Here is a 20565-nt window from a genome sequence, read left to right on the forward strand (position 1 = left end):
CGGGATTTCTTCTTTCTTGCAGTCCATGCACTGATTATATCTGTAAGCTAGGCATGCATTGTCTGACTGACCCATGAGTTTCCCTGGCATATTTGACAACCTCGTGGGACAGTGACTACCAATATTTCGACATGTTTCCCTGCTTGCCAGCACTATTTTTCCAACCGCCCCTACGGGAAACTCAAATATTCTCCTAACCTTGTTCCCATATTTGCTAGGACAGTCTACATGTTACTAAAAATATAACCCTCACGATAAGCTAATCATTAAGAAAGAAATATGAGTCGTCCGGGAATTTAGCCCCCTTGAATTTACTTCAACATTATAAAAATCAATAAAATTTCCATATAGGACATGCATTAACTTACAACATTTTAATATTTACAAAAGAACGCTAATCCTATCCCAGGGTTATGTCATGCTTAGAAATTAAATTTGGACATCACTCATCTGTTTGGTGGCCGTTGTTTCTCCCCCCACGGGAGACCCATGGTGAAGTTCTTAGTACTCCATGACCACTCGGTAGGTGGCGGGCGTGCAGTCCTTCATCCCTGGTCCATACAAGTCCGACATCCTGGGGAACTCGTCACAGCTGAAATCTTACAGTAATCCAAGTGGGTAACACTTTTACACTCGTCACACGTCCTCTATTTCAGAGTTTACACCCACGAATAAGACGGCCCTTCAAACCACGGCGAGCGCGTTCACAGTAAGAATCGGGTGGCTCACGAGACTCGAGCCCCTGATTCAAAGTAACACTTTGGGTGATACCTAATTATGAATTTCACTGACTCATTAAACCGGCAGTTTCTCAGCCGAATTCTAATACTTGTTCGTAAAATATGCTCGCGGTTTTTTACTAGTTTGACACGCAGCACAGAAACAATTCACCTAGGCTCGTTTGGCCTCCCGTTCACTACACAAAGGCTTTTGTACAAGGGTTTCTGACTGTAACTGGAGCACCGCGGGACGCAGTGTCCGTCTCACGACCCGTGAAAGAACAACTGTCTCTGCAAGGGCCTGCTCGGCCTATATTATCTCGCTCGCCGGAAGCTTGGGGGTGTAAACCTTCACGGTTCATTAAGAACCAGAGCTCCTTTCACATCAAGAATTGAAGATATTTAAATATTGCATCTTGTAGCCCTCTGTCTCCTCTTTCATTTGAGCCAAGCGTGCTGGACCTACGATCAGCAGTTTTTATCTAATTCGCTTCCCGCCTTTGATTAATTCATTAGCGTCCCTCGGGAGGCGGAGTCAATTTTGAGCGCGACTCTTGGCTTGGGCGACGCCGCTGTATCCACATGTGTTAGCGATATGTTACATCTTGACAGCTGGTGACCTCATTTCTTCCCCTGCATAAGTTATTACATATTTTTAGACTGGGGAACGCAGAAAATTCCGCTCTATTCAATGGTGTGTCTCACATAATTTTCCTATGTCTGGATTAAAAATATCACCCCGTTTTTTACGCGCCAAAATCCGACGTTGGCACCCGTGACACGTGCATAAAAAACCGGAAGTTCCTTGTGTTCGTTTGGCACTCTGGGAAGCTAAGCTCCACCTCGGGGCGTATCTGACTACTCCAGCATCGCGTCCCCTTCTATCTTTCTCTGCAAGTTGAGAGCGTAATTCCGCGGGGGCTTGGCTGTTGCTTTGTCCTCCCTTTGTTCGCAGGCGCTCTTTTCGCGGGTTCCGTTCTGGCAGGACGCCGCTCGATCCCCTTCGCCCATACTGCTACCTATGACGCGACCTTTAGGAGTAATTTTAATGGAGTATAAAGGCCCATATCATTCCCATGAGCTGTACAGGACACTGTACGGTTTCATTCTCCTCCTACTTCATCAAAGAAAAATCACGAACTCGGGATTTTTCTTTCCCTTTTAACTGGCTCGGAAAGTAGTCATTGGTGATGGTCGCGTAACTGGTGGACCTTCTCGGTCAACTCTGTGTTCTCCAGTTGTATCTGGTAGCATAGATTAATTAAAGCGTTCCTAAGACCGGTCCTCTCAAAACATTCTGGACAATCTTCACAGGCTGATGCCTCGGACTCGCTCCCTTCTTCCAAAACAATGTGATTCACGGCATCATCTTCTTCATCGGCTTCCATTTCTTCCATTGGATCCGGGCTGTCCTCGTCATCCTCGGCTTCTCCTGGTTCTTCTTCCTCCGGACCTTCTTCAGGGTGTTGTCCTGGGGAATGGTAAAGTTTGGTTATCCGCAGCGTCGTATGTGGTCTCTGTTCTTCCGTCCATTGGCCGTACTTCGTAAGTGTTATTCTCTAGGTTCCAATGTAGGGTTCCGTAAACTATGGTAATAATTCCTCGCTGTCAGACTCTTCTCGGCCTATGCCTGGACATCTTGCACCGTTGTCTTCACACAAGTTCAGTTTTACTCCTCCTGGGCTCCCGCTGATTCCACCTTGGTCTCATCTGATACATAATTAATAATATATTCGTGCCCCCTTAAAATATGTGGCGAAAAAAAAACATTTTGCCCACATCTGTGGTGAAATTTATTTACATAATCTACAGTTTCTCATGCGACCACAGTTCGCTATCAATCCTGTAGATCCTCTCTTCGCCCTCCGGGATCGTAATCTGAGACGTGGGGGTCTAATTGGATGCCCCTGCCTCTGCATTTCTTAGGATGAGGTTCACAACTCTTCCCTTCCTTCTTCCTTCCTGCGCTAACGTTCCCGTAGCTGCACCGGTCCTCCTTCTTCCGAGCTCTGTTATTACGTAAGGTACGCTGCACGGGTCGCGATCTCATGGTCCTTCCGTAGCGTCGTTCCTCTCTTCCTGACAGCAATTTCCTCCGTCTAGTGAACCATCCGTACTTGTAGCGGTATCGTCTTTTACGTCGACCTAATACATTCTTCTTCCTTCTTCTGGGCTGAGATACCCAGTTCGATTCTCCAGCTGGTTGAAACTGTTTGTTCTCCATCACTTGTTCACTGAGCTCCGTACGAGAATTAGCGCTCGTACTTACTTCTCCCATTACATTTACATTAGCGACCTTTCTTTCATTATAAGCTAGGGATACGCCTGTCGCCTCTTGTCCACTCACAATGGCCTGGGTACTTAAGTATAGCTCGCACCCTTCTTTCAGCTCTGCTCCCCGATGACCCAATGTCTTCCTTTCTTCTCTGGAGTTCACTACCTGCTCCCAGCAGTTTGTGTCCCTCTGTTCCACGGCTAATGCTATGTCCATTAACGAGTCACACTCCCAAGCTCCATTCCTTGACCTTTCCGTCTCGAACTTCTTTTCGACATCTGGGGTCGCATCTCTTTCCACTAAGTCTTCTTGTTTGGGTTCGATCTCTGCTTGATGTGCGCGTGACTCCATATCTTCTAGTCCTGAGTTCGACTCCCCAGTATCTTCAACTGACGCTTCTATGTCCTTAGCCATTCTCGCTGTTCCTGCTCCTACCAATTCAGTTTCTACTTCTTCTCTCGACTCCAGATGGCCTGTCGCGACGTCATCTATTATCTCCATTATTTCTTCCACTCTTGAGTACACTCCGCCATCCATGTCACTCATCTCCAAGCCCGATGGTCGCCGTATGTCAGTTTCATCTATCTTGACGTCACCCTGGGTTTCGGATGCGTCTATTTCGGTATCCCTTTTAGTGGCCACCTTCTCTGATCCGTTATTCCTATCTCCTTTCAATATTTGTTCTGTTGAAGCTTTACATATTCTTCCTACTCCCATTTCTTCGGTCATCTCCTTCCGTAGCTTCTCGACCTCATCGTACATCTGCGTCTGGACCTCCTTGAATTTGGTTGTCGCAGTATCCTGCACTTGGGCTATGCTGTCCCTGAGTTCATCTGCCACTTTGTTGAGGGACTCCGTCGTCTGCGTCCTTAGTTCTCGGACTTCCGCTTTGGTATCCTGCACGTCTCTTGCAACATCCTCTACGCGGGTGCTCACCTTCTCCATCTCTTCCTCGCACGCGCTCACCCTAGTGTCCGTCACGTCGATCCTATTCGTCACCCTAATCTCCACTTGCTTTATTTGCTGGATGACGTCTTCCAACTTCCCCTCTAACGCCTCAGTCATCTTTGCCTCCAGCCTCGCGGCGTTCTCGTCGCTACGTTCACGACCTAATCTCACATCCTCTGCGAGCTCGTCTAACGAAGCCTTATTCGTAGCCGCCTGAGCCTGGCAAAGCTCTGCCTGCGTGACAAACTGCGCCTTAACGTCTGCCGCCTGCTTGTCTAGCTGCGTTTTAACGTCTGTTGCCTGCTTGTCTAGCTGCGTTTTAACGTCTGTTGCCTGCTTGCCTAGCTGATTTAATTGTTCCCTTAAAAGTTCCCAGTCTTCCTTTGCCTTTTCTTCGCGTTCTGCCAATAATTGGCGCATCACATCCCTCATGACCTCCATGTCCATATTAAATTCAATCTTGGAGAAAGCGGATCTCCCGTGGGCAGAAAATTGACCACCGGTGATCGACAGAAAGCATAGATCCATTTAAATATTTAATACAAATTTCAGCGTGACCTAACTTTACTCGAAATTCCAACAAATCGATCCAAACTGGGCCTACAAACGGCTTATGTCACGCCCCCTACCATATTAACGTCATAATTCATTGTATAGGAAATTTCGTCATATCACTTGACAATAATAATAACTAATAATACTGATTCTACGTTAGCCCTTAACCTGGAATAAGTTTTCCGGTCTCGCGCGCGGCCTACCGTGGGCTCGATTTTACGTATGCCGGAAACATGGCATACCCCAGTCACTAATGGATGTTATCACCTTGAGACTGGTAAGATGACGTTAGCAGACAATTACCCGTCTCAAACTGGCAACATCGCATCTGTCACTGCGCCAAAATTAGAGCCTGGGTTGAGGTACCCTGCTCTATCCGCGGCGTCTAAAGCCCTCTCGAAAAATATTTATATCTGCCAAATGTTGTTACCTCAGCGCACAATCTTTGGCCGATACCCGTAACTGGCGATATTTGAAGAATTTTGCCGGCCGTTTTAACCTCACACTGAGAGAACCATAACGTTGTCTCCCAAAGAAATGACAGCTTCATAGTCTGTCCCGGGTATCCATTTTAATTTATGAGCGACACTCATGCGGATTTCCACTTAAACTGGACACATGATTTTTCTGTTCTTGACATTTTCCTATCCTATTTATTATTCACGTCGCTCCCTTTCATGGCTGATCTTGTGTGAGTTATCATCACGAGTTGTGACTTACGCACACCCGTACGATGACCATGACAGTCCGGCTGAGTATCACACAATCAGAACAACCCTTGCAGTATCCAATTTATAATTATGAATCTTAGCACTTCGGACATGTGCTTAACGTCTCCATCCGTTCGGTTACGTGGCGGGTACTCCATTCCAAGTAATTGCCAACCCGTTCGATACCAAATGTAATCAGATCGTGGCACGAACCTGGCAATTTGACTCCATAATAGCACACTATCCTCCCTGTGGGTGGCCTATCTCTTACTCAAAATGCTCCAGCGTACACTATAAACAATGCCCGCCCCACGTTGGGCGCCAAGTATACACCCTACCGGGCGTCGAATGGATGACCCACGCATAAGAATGCCTCCACGTAACGGGGTAAACACCCACGGATGAGATTGGATTGAAGAGCGGGTCGAATTGCTTAACGAGCTTCGGACCGCTCCCCTTCCTACTTTCTGTGCCGGCCCGGCAGCCTGAGCACTTGGGGAAGTGGTACGTTCAAGAAAAACAAAAACAACAACTACTTAAGATGGAGTCTTAGGTCTATAATATGAAAGTAGGATCTCTGGGTTCAAATGCCTATTGGATACTGCTTAACACTGCTACAAATGACAAGAATCATAAAATAGGGGTTACGAATATGAATTTATTCAAAACATGACAATTAAAAGAAGTTGATACAGCTCTCTATACAATGACTCTCCACATATGGGAGGAAAAGAAAATAATAATCCCTTTAAAATGCGAATCGCCCATGGGCGTCGTCTGCGTAACGGTATGATTGAGGTTTTGCGACTTGCTATCGTTCATTTTGTCCTCATTAATTCATACCGTTCATGAAATTTGTACATTATTCTGTCTATCACACCGTGGGATGACCTGATGTCCTTATTCACAAATATTACTAGCTGTTCTAAGCACGAACATAACCGGGGCCTACACTATATAATATCATATTAAAAGACACTTTTGCATAATGCACAAACAAACACAAATACCATTTTTGCTAAACCCCGGACTACTCATCTATCACCAAGACCACGCAACGTGCACATAGGTTCTGTTTGAACTCAAAAATATGTGCACATAATTACGAAACATACACAGATATATATAGATATATACACTTCATGCACACAGGAGGGCCATTCCTAGAAAAAAAAACAGCATGGTTATCACTGGCTCCGGCCCACAGCGCAAGCTTGGAGCAGCTCGCCCAAGGGCGCCACCATAATCCGGAGTCGAACTGGCAGACTCCCGACCGAGAGGTACTGTGGGTTTCTGTAGATCCCGAGAATAGCTACTCTCATATCGCCGGATATCGGGGGGGATCCCTACTCATTTATTAAATACCTTTAAAAGAAGTTACCGTGATATTATCATTATACAAGTATTCTTAGCTAAGCCATTTAACCCAAACAAAAGAACGCGAGCAGACCAGGCTCCAAGCCCTCACACAATGGGATACGGGACCCTTTTGTCCCGAGGGCGAGAGCTAGACATACACAAAAAAAAAAAAAAAAAAAAAACAAGGAAGGGAGGGCGGTCATTCACTTCGCACGGCCGTTCTGATTCTTCTCTCGCTCACACGTCTACCCTCTCATCTCGGGGACACACATATCCATGGCCCGCTTCGTTTGCTTATTCATATCATTATGGAATTCCCATGAAACACTCTTTTTATTCACTCCCTTCTCATTATTATCACTGAGACTGGGGCACGATCACTTCTCAATCATCTCATCGTAAATTCCTATTCGGCCTTCTCACTACGTCTCATATCGCGTATCTTCTTCCCTTGGGCCTATGGCTCTCATGGCTCCTCGTTCATACCACATAAATACACTTATATTTCAACCTTCTGACCAAAGATTAAGGGACTCCTGCCCTGGGTCTCGCCCCGGCTATAGATAACAAAAAAAACACTCCCAACCATTATGGCCAATTAATCAAAATCACGGGAAACTTGCATATGGTTCCACACACCTATCTAAATCACACAACATGTACCTCTCCCGGTCGGGATTTCTTCTTTCTTGCAGTCCATGCACTGATTATATCTGTAAGCTAGGCATGCATTGTCTGACTGACCCATGAGTTTCCCTGGCATATTTGACAACCTCGTGGGACAGTGACTACCAATATTTCGACATGTTTCCCTGCTTGCCAGCACTATTTTTCCAACCGCCCCTACGGGAAACTCAAATATTCTCCTAACCTTGTTCCCATATTTGCTAGGACAGTCTACATGTTACTAAAAATATAACCCTCACGATAAGCTAATCATTAAGAAAGAAATATGAGTCGTCCGGGAATTTAGCCCCCTTGAATTTACTTCAACATTATAAAAATCAATAAAATTTCCATATAGGACATGCATTAACTTACAACATTTTAATATTTACAAAAGAACGCTAATCCTATCCCAGGGTTATGTCATGCTTAGAAATTAAATTTGGACATCACTCATCTGTTTGGTGGCCGTTGTTTCTCCCCCCACGGGAGACCCATGGTGAAGTTCTTAGTACTCCATGACCACTCGGTAGGTGGCGGGCGTGCAGTCCTTCATCCCTGGTCCATACAAGTCCGACATCCTGGGGAACTCGTCACAGCTGAAATCTTACAGTAATCCAAGTGGGTAACACTTTTACACTCGTCACACGTCCTCTATTTCAGAGTTTACACCCACGAATAAGACGGCCCTTCAAACCACGGCGAGCGCGTTCACAGTAAGAATCGGGTGGCTCACGAGACTCGAGCCCCTGATTCAAAGTAACACTTTGGGTGATACCTAATTATGAATTTCACTGACTCATTAAACCGGCAGTTTCTCAGCCGAATTCTAATACTTGTTCGTAAAATATGCTCGCGGTTTTTTACTAGTTTGACACGCAGCACAGAAACAATTCACCTAGGCTCGTTTGGCCTCCCGTTCACTACACAAAGGCTTTTGTACAAGGGTTTCTGACTGTAACTGGAGCACCGCGGGACGCAGTGTCCGTCTCACGACCCGTGAAAGAACAACTGTCTCTGCAAGGGCCTGCTCGGCCTATATTATCTCGCTCGCCGGAAGCTTGGGGGTGTAAACCTTCACGGTTCATTAAGAACCAGAGCTCCTTTCACATCAAGAATTGAAGATATTTAAATATTGCATCTTGTAGCCCTCTGTCTCCTCTTTCATTTGAGCCAAGCGTGCTGGACCTACGATCAGCAGTTTTTATCTAATTCGCTTCCCGCCTTTGATTAATTCATTAGCGTCCCTCGGGAGGCGGATTCAATTTTGAGCGCGACTCTTGGCTTGGGCGACGCCGCTGTATCCACATGTGTTAGCGATATGTTACATCTTGACAGCTGGTGACCTCATTTCTTCCCCTGCATAAGTTATTACATATTTTTAGACTGGGGAACGCAGAAAATTCCGCTCTATTCAATGGTGTGTCTCACATAATTTTCCTATGTCTGGATTAAAAATATCACCCCGTTTTTTACGCGCCAAAATCCGACGTTGGCACCCGTGACACGTGCATAAAAAACCGGAAGTTCCTTGTGTTCGTTTGGCACTCTGGGAAGCTAAGCTCCACCTCGGGGCGTATCTGACTACTCCAGCATCGCGTCCCCTTCTATCTTTCTCTGCAAGTTGAGAGCGTAATTCCGCGGGGGCTTGGCTGTTGCTTTGTCCTCCCTTTGTTCGCAGGCGCTCTTTTCGCGGGTTCCGTTCTGGCAGGACGCCGCTCGATCCCCTTCGCCCATACTGCTACCTATGACGCGACCTTTAGGAGTAATTTTAATGGAGTATAAAGGCCCATATCATTCCCATGAGCTGTACAGGACACTGTACGGTTTCAATATATTCTACAACAAAAATATTTTCGAAAATTAATTCACCTTACAATTACCCCATTCTACTTCGGACAAAAACTCGTGATCAGATTCATGAGAACTGATCTGATGTATCATTAAAAAAGATCTACAGTAATGTGAAAGTGCCTTAGTACACAGTGCTCCATTTCGCTAAAAATTTTCGTCGAGTCCACTTTCTATGTAAAAGAACTTTCTAAATGTAGATATACCGGTGTGTGTGTTGTCTAATTAACACATGAGCAGGCGTGTTTAATTAGGCGCAGGATATTGAAATGAGATGCTATCGAACACATAAGACCACTTCCTATGGCCATTAGAACTTGTAACGCTAAATACTTAATTATAGCTTGTTTAAATAATTTAGTCTCCAGTCAAAATCAATCGAGAATCGCTCTTCCCAAATTGTTACATGAAATATGAATATTTAAGAAGGTTGAATTTTTAGTGGAAACTGCTCCTTAGTATTGGAACTCTCCATATATAGTCTATCATGATTCTCATTTCCTCCAAGTAGCACAACACACAAAAGTTACCAGAAGCCGTTAGCTCCTTCCGGCAAAAACTCGTTATCATGTGTTTGAGAACTGATCTGTTGCCTCACTACAAAATATAACTATCCAAAAAATCCCGTTGATTTCAAAAGTCACATAGAGATGAAAGAAAAGATTCAAATAAAATTTTAGGTACATTAATATTTTTATGACATTAACGTATGTGTGATATGTTTTGTTTGTTTGTCAAACCCTTGTGCCGTTTCTCTACGGGGTCGGGTATGAGGTGAGATAAATCTGTCCTGGCGGATTTTTATGACCGGATGCCCTTCCTTACGTCAACCTCATCAGAGGTGTTAATGAGATGAAATAAATGACATGATGTATCATAGTAGGAAGGCAGAGGATGAAACGCGGTGCCGGCACATAGCCTATTCGTATCGAATAGCAACAATGGGTCTGCTGAAGGCTTAACGTCCCCATCCGACGGACGAATCACCATTGACAGCGTCATATGGCCTCACTCCATATGAGCAATGCGGAAAGGTTTGACATTTAATCCAGGCTTTTAGCACGCAATCTAATGATTAGAAATTGTATACCACCATCTCCCCTACCCTGCCGGCCAACATTCTGATGCTGAAAATTTTTTCGACCAACGGGACTCGAACCGAATAACCAGAGTGTCAGACCATTGCCTATGAGATATACAAGGCCGGGACATAGTTACTAATTTGCCGTGTTCACGGTTTGGCCGCTAGATGTCAGGTTTCTGTTCTGCTCTTCGCGGACTTAAACATCGTGATGTACGGCGTAATTGTGATGTGTTGATTTTATGCAATTTACTGTGCGTATTGTTTCTGTCGGTGAGTGTTCGTGAGGTTGAAAAGCATAGTGTACTGTTGTGTACCTCAATATACTTCGGATACCGCAAAAAAGCGGAAAACAGTATTCGGGAGATAGTAGGTTCGAACCCCACTGCCGGCAGCCTTGAAAATGGTTTTCCGTGGTTTCCCATTTTCACACCAGGCAAATGCTGGGGCTGTACCTTAATTAAGGCCACGGCCGCTTCCTTCCTACTCCTAGCCCTTTCCTGTCCCATCGTCGCCGTAAGACGTATCTGTGTCGGTGCGACGCAAAACAACTAGCAAAAAAAAAAGCAGAATTTTTTTTTGACGTTCCATAATTTTCCTTGTTAGTGCGGTTCAAGGAAGAAATGCTGGCAAGCGATTTCGAGGCACGAGTATGCAGCTTGCATTATAATAAATCAGATTTCAGTGTAAACATATCAGTCAAGCGAATTCTCCCCAGCGAAGTTCCTTCTGTTTTTAGTGTATATCCTCTTCAAAGAGTCAAACGCAGGAAGGCTCCAGCTCCATGAAATGATGTATTGCCATCAAAATTCAGTAACCGAGCTCGATAGCTGCAGTCGCTTAAGTGCGCCCAGTATCCAGTATTCGGGAGATAGTAGGTTCGAACCCCACTGTCGGCAGCCCTGAAAATGGTTTTCCGTGGTTTCCCATTTTCACACCAGGCAAATGCTGGGGCTGTACCTTAATTAAGGTCACGGCCGCTTCCTTCCCACTCCTAGCCCTTCCCTGTCCCATAGTCGCCATAAGACCTATCTGTGTCGGTGCGACGTAAAACAACTAGCAAAAAAAAAAAAAAAAAGCAAAATTCAGTAAAATTTCATTCAGATAACAATGAACATACCATATCTTCAGCATATAACTGATCTATGTCCCCCACAAACAAAAAAGAAGTGCCTACAAGTTACGTTTCTATGTCAAGGAAGGGCTACGAGTATCTATGTTAACGTCCGGCCCCGCGGTGTAGGGAGCAACGCGTCCGCCTGTCACCCGGAGGCCCCGGGTTCGATCCCCAGCCGGGTCAGACGTTTCTAATTGTAAATGATTAATATCCCTGGTGCTGTCCTTAACGCTCCATTCCTCACATTCAATTATCTACACTTCCGCAATTCCAATTACACGCAGGTTCATATCATATGGTGCAAGCAGGGGCAAAAGATCTCTATAGGTCGACGCCCCGAACAAATAGCATTAAAAAAATCTATGTTAAATCTAAATATATATTGATGGGATTTCAAATATTGAAAAGTAGGATACGGTAATGAAATTAGAAAAACGGGAAGGTATGTGAACCTGACCAAAAATAAACAAAATTGAAAATAATGGTACAAATGATATTTCAGGAGCTTTATTCCTGTTAGAACAAACTGAATCTTGCAGGAAGAAAAAGTAAAATACGGAGAAACGACGCTAAAAATTTGCGCCCTCTGCCTACCGGCTACAGATTTGAGATCGTTGCACTGCCTAACTGTACCACATCAGAAGATGATAAAAAAATTACATAGGATTTTCTAATGGCGAAACGGGCATAACATCGCTCTCGAAACAGCGGCTTCAATACGAATGTCGCAACATCAGATGTGTGGATGAAAAGGTAGGAGCCGGGCTGAGTGGCTCAGACGGTTAAGGCGCTGGCCTTCTAACCCCAACTTGGCAGGTTCGATCCTGGCTCAGTCCGGTGGTATTTGAAGGTGCTCAAATGCGACAGCCCCGTGTCGGTAGATTTCTGGCACGTAAAAGAACTCCTGCGGGACTAAATTCCGGCACCTCGGCGTCTCCGAAGACCTTAAAAAGTAGTTAGAGGGACGTAAAGCAAATAAAATTTTTAAAAAAAGGCAGGATAACTGATAATATATAAGATGGTGATTAAACCCAAACTTATTTATGACCGCAATCTCGATCATTTTATTGGATACACTGAGGCAGAATTAGAGAAATCGGGAAGAAGTGACGAACTCGCTAATAGAGTTCACTTATTTCGTTTAAGCAAAGTGTAAGTAATTCGTTGTAGAAAGTGAGTCATACAACTGCTCTTTGTCTATTTTTTTATCTCCCATCTGTTTGGTGTCTTCTGAAATTGCGTTTTAAATGAATTTTTTTAGGTTTTCGAACTGGAACGTTTTGCAATGAGCGGGCGAGACAGACCAGTAAAGAGAACTCTAGCGGCGCTTGACGGAAGTATCTCGAGGCCGAGTCTACTGTGCTGTATTTCCCGGCCTTATGTATCCTGTAGGCAACGATCAGACCGCTTAGATTTCAACACCTTAACGATCATGGCCACCAGGCGGGCTATGTGTAATATGTATTTCTTCGATGTATTCTTCTTATTATTAATCTACCTCTTTTTCCCCACACCTATAGGGTCTCGGATGCGAAGTGTATCTAATATGTGTATTTGACCCTGATTTACGGCGCGATGCCCTTCCTGATCCCAATCCTACATGGAGGTATGTAATCACTGTTTTGTGTTTCTGCGATGGTTGGTAGTTTGGTGAGTTGTCTGAATATGAAGACGGGATAAACACAAACACCCAGTTCCCGAGCTAGAGAAATTAATCAGACGCGATTAACATCCCTGAAGACGGCCTGGAATCGAATACGGCATGCTCTGTACCCAAAAAGCTACAGCGTTGACCATTCAGCCAAGGAGTCAGACACTTCGATGTACTCATGTAACCAAAATTATTGTTGAACTCTGGAACCAACATCCGAAGTTCGACAGTGGATCAAGGAACTAGTCATTCAAATTCGATAGGATGGCCTAAGATTCATGTTTCTTGTTTATGTACATATTCTCTGCAGTGCTCGTCGTCGACGGGATAGTCATATAGAATGTGCAAAGTTATCGAACTCCCCACCTTCTTTCCACCAATATTCAGCACCAGAAGAGACAAATCATATCGTGACAGTGGTCAGTATAATGTTATTGTTGATCAGTTTTATTAGCTTTCGATAATGTTTGTATGTATGTATGTATGTTTAGTCCTCAGCCCGAAGGCTGGTTGGATCCTCAACAGCTCCGCCATCAGCTGTCATAAATGGCCTAGGCATCACTGAAGAGGCGTACTAGGGAAATGAGGAGTGAGGTAGGTTCCCGTTGCTTTCTTCACCGAGCCAGAAGTTGCTATTACATATCAGTCTGCCAAGCCCACTGAAATGCATGCACCAACCGACCCTATGAGCAATATTTTCATACCATTCATAGCAGGAACTCGTTGCATAAGGAATGGCATTACTAGCATCACTCATACCTCAGTCACTTTCATCTTGTCAAAGCCAAGGATAAAGCTGAGACAGGTCAATGAAAGTAACAATATTGCTCTAGCCCATACCAGAAGACATAGTGCACCGTAAACAATACGTCCTGCCACAAACATCATATTTCGTTTTCTTCCGACTCGGGGATATAAGAGTACACAAGAACCTCGTTTATCCGGATTAAGTGGGACCGGAGCTGATCCGGATTATCGAAAATCCGGATGATAGGAAAAATTAAAAAAAACAAATAAAGTACATGTTATATAATCCATTAACATACGTTGTACAGTAATACCTTTTTTCAACTGTACAAAAATAGCGGAAACTTTTCGTACATTTATGACTCTAATGACTATGACTATAATGTGAGTTGTTCTGTTTTACATTTTTATAGCTTTTGTGCGCAGCACGATCACGAAGACGTTTTACTAACAACAGTTCTGCCGGTGTGGTTTCAGTCAAGGATTCTAAATAGGCCATCAGTTTGTCCAGCTTCATTGTTGCCTCTCCATGAGTCATTATTTCTTCTGATGGAGCGCTGGTTTCATTTTCAAATTCACCATCAGTGAATTAATAGTCCGTTGCATTCAGAAGAGCCTGGGTTCGAATCCCACCTCGGGCGTCCTGGGAATGGTTTTCCACGGTTTCCCATTCTCAATTCCAGGCGAACGCCGGGACGGTACCTTTAATAGACCGTGGCCGAATTACTTGCAATTCCTGTTCTTAACTATCCTTGGCGGAAAAGACATTCAAGAAGAGTTGACGCCGTAAAAGAAGTACTGTACAATTAAAAATGCATTTTTATTATTTTCGATCCGGATAAACCGGAGATCTCGATTAATGAGGGCCGAATAAACGAGGTTCTTGTATATATAATGTTTTTTGGGTTTTGTTTTTGCTATTTGCTTTACGTCGCACCGACACTGATATGTTTTATGGCGACGATGGGACAGGAAAGCGCTAGGACTGGGAACGAAGCGGCCGTGGCCTTAATTAAGGTACAGCTCCAGCATTTGCCTAGTGTGAAAATGGGAAACCACGGAAAACCATCTTCAGGGCTGCCGACAGTGGGGTTCGAACCTACTATCTCCCGAATACTGGATACTGGCCGCACTTAAGCGACTGCAGCTATCGAGCTCGGTGTATATAATGTAAAGGTAGTCCTTCTTTCTTTCATGACTCCCTCTCGTCATATTCCTCAAGTGATCATTCCTTTACGATTCTTTCTCATTTATAGCCATCTTCACATTTTCCTTGCCTATATGGACCGATGACGACGCGGTTTTACACCTTAAGACAACCATGACAAAAACCATCGCCAGTTTACACAATTAAATGTTATTTCCCTCTTAACAATGCTTGGCGTTGATATGGACTAAGCAACAAAAGACTAAATTCATTGTTCTATTACCTCAGGTATGGTAAAACTGTATAAGACATAAAATACTGGAACTTGTATTCTCTGTAACTTTTGTTATGGCATGTAATACTTTTCGATAGGACCAATAACATACAGTAGATATTTTAAAAATTGCCAAATATCTTAAGGACAAAGGCAGTAATAAAATAAACAATGCATTCACAAGGTCATTCTATGATATCAGCGAACTTTTAGCGCCAACCCAGCTGTTTTTAGTCAAGTAATGATATTATCAATGACCTCGCGGAAAAACTGTTATCGTCCTAAAATTTAGTATATGTTAATTGATCATTTATGCAAGTTCCATTGAAATATGCCTGGCACAAGTCAAACAGTTCGCTTGCAAGACCACTTAACTACTATAATTCTTTGGTTGAGTAGCAGATCTAATAAAATACATATTTCTGAACAAAACTCGTTGCTTGCCATATTGTTCAAGAAAATGTCACAAAATACATGGCGAACGCAAGGATAAGTGCATGCTTTTTATCTATATGTTCGTCCGACTCGTTGGCGGAATGGTCAGCGTACTGGCCTTCGGTTCAGTGGGTGCTGGGTCGGGGATTTTAATCTTCATTGGTTAATTCCAGTTGCCCGGGGGCTGGGTGTTTGTGCTGTCCCCAACATCCCTGCAACTAACACACCTCACATAACACTATCCTCCACCACATTAACACGCAGTTACCTACACACGGCAGATGCCGCCCACCCTCATCGGAGAGTCTGCCTTACAAGGGCTGCACTCGGCTAGAAATAGCCACACGTTATTATTATTATTATTATTATTATTATTATTATTATTATTATTATTATTATTATTATTATTATTATTATTATTATCTATATGTTCGCTATTTGTTTCTTTGTTTTTCTGTTTTGTCTTTTACAATTTGATTTACGTCACACCGACAGATAGGTTATGGGGATGATGGGATAGGAAAGGGCTAGGAGTAGGAGAAGGAGCTAACCGTGACCTGAACTAATGTAGTAAACCGCCACCTCTCCTACCCTGCCGGTCAATATTCTGATCAAGCTCTGAAATATTTTCTGTAAAATACGAGATGAATGACATCATTAATTTTGAACGAAACCTGGTGGAAAAGAAAATGACTGTCAGGACTTTCCAATGGTTGCAATGGCTATGATAATGGTGAAAAAGGGGACTCACTTCCATGAGAACTGAATGGACCCTCAAGTTATCTAGTTAAGAGATGGACTTTCACGATGTAAGATCGGAATAGGGAACCCCTTTAGCTCCCCTTATATCGTCGTCGTAGTTTAACAGCCTTATCAGACGTGTCGATAGTCTTGTAAATTTGTGGAATAGCGGGTAATTCTTGTAAATGTTGCTTGATGATGACGCTGAGAACGGAATTTCTTTGAGCAAGCATGGCTCTTTGACACAGCCATGCTGTTCCCACGTATGTTAAAAAATGGCAGATCTTTGCGAACCGTAGATTTGACTGGGCATCGCGCACTACATACAGATGAACACTTCTGGATATCACGAACTGAACGAAAATAGCTCCCTATGCCATGGTCTTAAAATGGCACATTGACTGATATATGTACTACTGAAAATGCAAATTTTTCTCTTCATTTGATCGGGTCAGGAATGGAATGAATTAAGCCCCCTCTAGCAGTGAGGATAGGAACTGTGCCGGCTGCCGAAGCCTGTCGCACTCCTCTGCAGCAGTGATTAATGACTGACAGATGAAATGATATTGGAGTGTGTTGCTGGAATGAAAGATGACAGAGTAAACCGGAGTGCCCGGAGAAAAAACCTGTCCCACCATCGCTTTGCCCAGTACAAATCTCACATTGAGTGACCAGGATTTGAACCATGAAATTTAGCAGTAATGGAATGACGTATCGCTTTTAGTTCTTGGTGTGTCCGAGGACAACTTCGGCTCGTCACTTGCAGGTCTTTTGATTTGACTTCCGTAGGCGACCTGCACATCGTGATGAGGATGAAATTATGATGAATACGACACATACACCCAGCCCCCGTGTCAGCGAAATTAACCAATTATGGTTAAAATTCCAGACCCTGCCGGGAATCCAACACGGGACCCCTGTGACCTAAGGCCAGCACGCTAACCATTTAGCCATGAAGCCGGATAACCTAGCGCGGAGAGGCCGGTGCGCTGCCGTCTGGGCCGCGAAGACTCTTATATGTGTTACTATTCCTTGATTATTATCTATCTTAGGTACTTACGTTTCCTCTTGTATCCAACACATCTCCCGTTTCTCTCCGGGTTCGGGAATGAAGCGAGGTGAATCTTTGTAGCGAGTTTTTACGACCGGATGCCCTTCATGAATTAACCTCATTGGAGGAGTGAATGAGATTAATTGAAGACGTGATATGATAGCAGGGTTGGAAAGGGTGAAACTCGGTGTCGGCACATAGCCTACTCCTGTCGAATAACACCAAGGTGTCTGCTCAAAGCTTTACTTCGCCGTCCGACGGACAAATCACCATCAACAGCATCATATGCCCTCACTCCATACGAGCACTGCAGAGAGGTTTGAAAATTAATCCAGGCTTTTGACACGCAATCTAGTATTCAGAAGTACATGGTGGAACAGAGATGCAAACTCGCAGGGTGAAAGAGAATCAAACACATCGCCAGGCATATAGACAAGCATTGATCGTATGTGTAACGCGTACCCTTTTGTTTTCGGATCCTTACTCAATTAAACGGGTACCGGAGTATTTTCACTTCGGGTAACCGTCGTAACAGGTATCTGGATAGCCAAGTACTTAATTATCTGGGTCCCTTCATCAGCTCTAGTACGTACAGCTATTTCTCTTCTTTTTCTTCTTTCCTTCCTTATTTCTACCCGCTTTCCTTTAGGCAAGCACTTGTCTCACTCAATTACCATAAACATCATTAGATACACTGCAGACAAATTAGCATGAGATAGGTATAATTATAAATCAAATTTTGGCCAATACATTCGAATGAAATAAGAGTGTTGATGTTAAATGTGATTTATGGTGCAATAAGGAACCGCGTGAAATGTCCGTCCGGGCGAACAGGATCCAGTAATTAAATAATCATAAGATGAAGACGAAGTAGGATGGTGGGGATGGGGAGGTTCTGGTTGCCAGGGGGTTTTAACCATCCATCATGACAACAACATGTAACCTCTAACCCACAAAAAGTCTAGAAGTAATGAAGATCTTTATATGCATTACCTAACACGTAACGGTGACTACTGCAGCCAACCCCTCCTGGGGGAGCCGCGCCTTGTAACGTGAAACTGTGGCAAAAAGCCCACATTCACACCACCACCGCTGAGAAATACAGTATTTCAAGGAGTTTATCTTCACTAGTGGAAGATCACGGAGTAAAGAATTCTCTTATTCATAATCACACTTCGGTAAATCAAAATCAAACAATATCGTAGCTGGGAATGTTACCTCGCTCCTCACGTTACATCTCTAAGTGATCCCAGGGTTAATTTTCATGCTAACTGTCGCAAATCAACTGACTGAAGGCTGTTTAAGGAGCTGCGATGTTAAGTTACATTTAAACAAGGCATCAATATGGAAAACTTTGTCTCGGATTCGATACCACCATGTACTGTATATCCAAAAAGAACTCCATTTACCGAGCGAGTTAGCAGTGCGATTCGGGTCAGTTACTAGTGAGCTTGCATTCGGGATATTATGGGTTCAAACCTCACAGGTGATGGTGGTGGTGATTATTGTTTAAAGAGGAAGTACAACTAGGCAACCATCCTCTATATAACACTAATCAGAGGGAAAACACGGAAGGGGTCCTACACTTCGAAAAATGAAGGCATCGGCCACAGGAAGACAAGGGCCACGAAGGGCGTGAAAAATGAAAGACTCCCTAGGCCTCTATACGTAATACCGTTGGGGTCGGAAAAGAACAACAGTTGACTAAGAGAGGTCGGATAGGATAGATGAACGTGAGGAGCCTGGAACAAGTAAGTGGAAGCAAGTGGTCGCCAAATCACGCTCCAAAGTTCGAAGCCCCTGAGGCCCCTTTTAATCACCTCTTACGACAGACAGGGGATACCGTAGATGACATTCTATCGCCCCCACCCGCAGGGGATTCGAACCTCACAGTCACAGTCCTGAAGGTTTTCCATTTCCACACCAGAAAAATGCTGGGGGCCGGGCTGAATGGCTCAGACGGTTGAGGCACTGGCCTTCTGACCCTAACTTGGCAGGTTCGATCCTGGCCCGGTAATAATAATAATAATAATAATAATAATAATAATAATAATAATAATAATAATAATGTTATTTGCTTTACTTCTCACTTACTCTTTTTACGGTTTTCGGAGACAGCTGGATCAGTCCAGTGGTATTTTAAGGATGCTCAAATACGTCAGCCTCGTGACGGTAAATTTACTGGCACGTGTAAGAACTCATGCGGGACTCAATTCCGGAACCTGGGCGTCTCCGAAAACAGTAAAAGAAGTTAGTTGGACGTAAAGCCAATAACATTAATATGAAAAAGCTGGGGGTGTCCCTTAATAAGACCACGGTCACTTTCTTCTCAATCCTTTCCCATCACTGCATCGCTGAAAACCTTCGAAGTACACTGCCTGAAAAAAATATCGAAGCACCCTGAAGTGGGGGGGGGGGGGAACGAAATGAAATTTCATGTGTTGGGAGGGTATGTGATGTCATTTCAGTGATTACAAAATCGAGCCAAATTTATGAAGAACTTAGCAATACTAGTTCACTGATCAGTATGATGTTGCACTCCATCTGGCTTGGATGGATGCACTGATTTAGTTGGGAAAGGTGTCTTAAAGCCATGGTATCTTCTCCTAGGCAAGCTGGTCCACAAAACTGTTGTTCCTGATCCTTGATATCCTGAATACTGGCACTGGGATAGAGTTGATGTCCAAGCTGCTCCCACACGTTCTATCAGGGACAGATCTGGGGATTGTGCTGGTTATAGGAGTACCGCAGCATCATGCAGATAGTTCATAGAGACCCGTGCCGTGTGTGGACGTGTATTGTCCTGTTGAAAAATGGCACCACGATACTGTCACATGATAGGTAACACATGAGGACGCAGGATGGCCATGATGTACCGTTGTTCCATCAGATTTCCCCTCAATCACTACCAGCCATGACCTGAAGTCATACCTGACGGCACCTCACACACCATGACGCCAGGAGTAACACAGCTGTGCTTCTCGAAAACAGTGGAAGAATAGGACCTCTCCCTAGTAGGGTTGGGCACAATGCCCCTGTTTCGGCACACTGTGCCGGTGTATAGTTCTGTTCCGCTGTTCCGAAACACGGAGCGTCAGTTGTTCCGAAACATTCTCAAGCGAGACCGAGACAGTGACTCGCTGTCCCGTCAGAAGCGTCACTATGCACTGTCCTTCACCTACTAGCTGACTGTCGATATCGGCAGTGTGCCGCCATGTACTGGAGTGTCTGGTGAAAA

The sequence above is a fragment of the Anabrus simplex genome, chromosome 6 (assembly GCF_040414725.1).
Source record: "Anabrus simplex isolate iqAnaSimp1 chromosome 6, ASM4041472v1, whole genome shotgun sequence".
Classification (NCBI taxonomy): domain Eukaryota; kingdom Metazoa; phylum Arthropoda; class Insecta; order Orthoptera; family Tettigoniidae; genus Anabrus; species Anabrus simplex.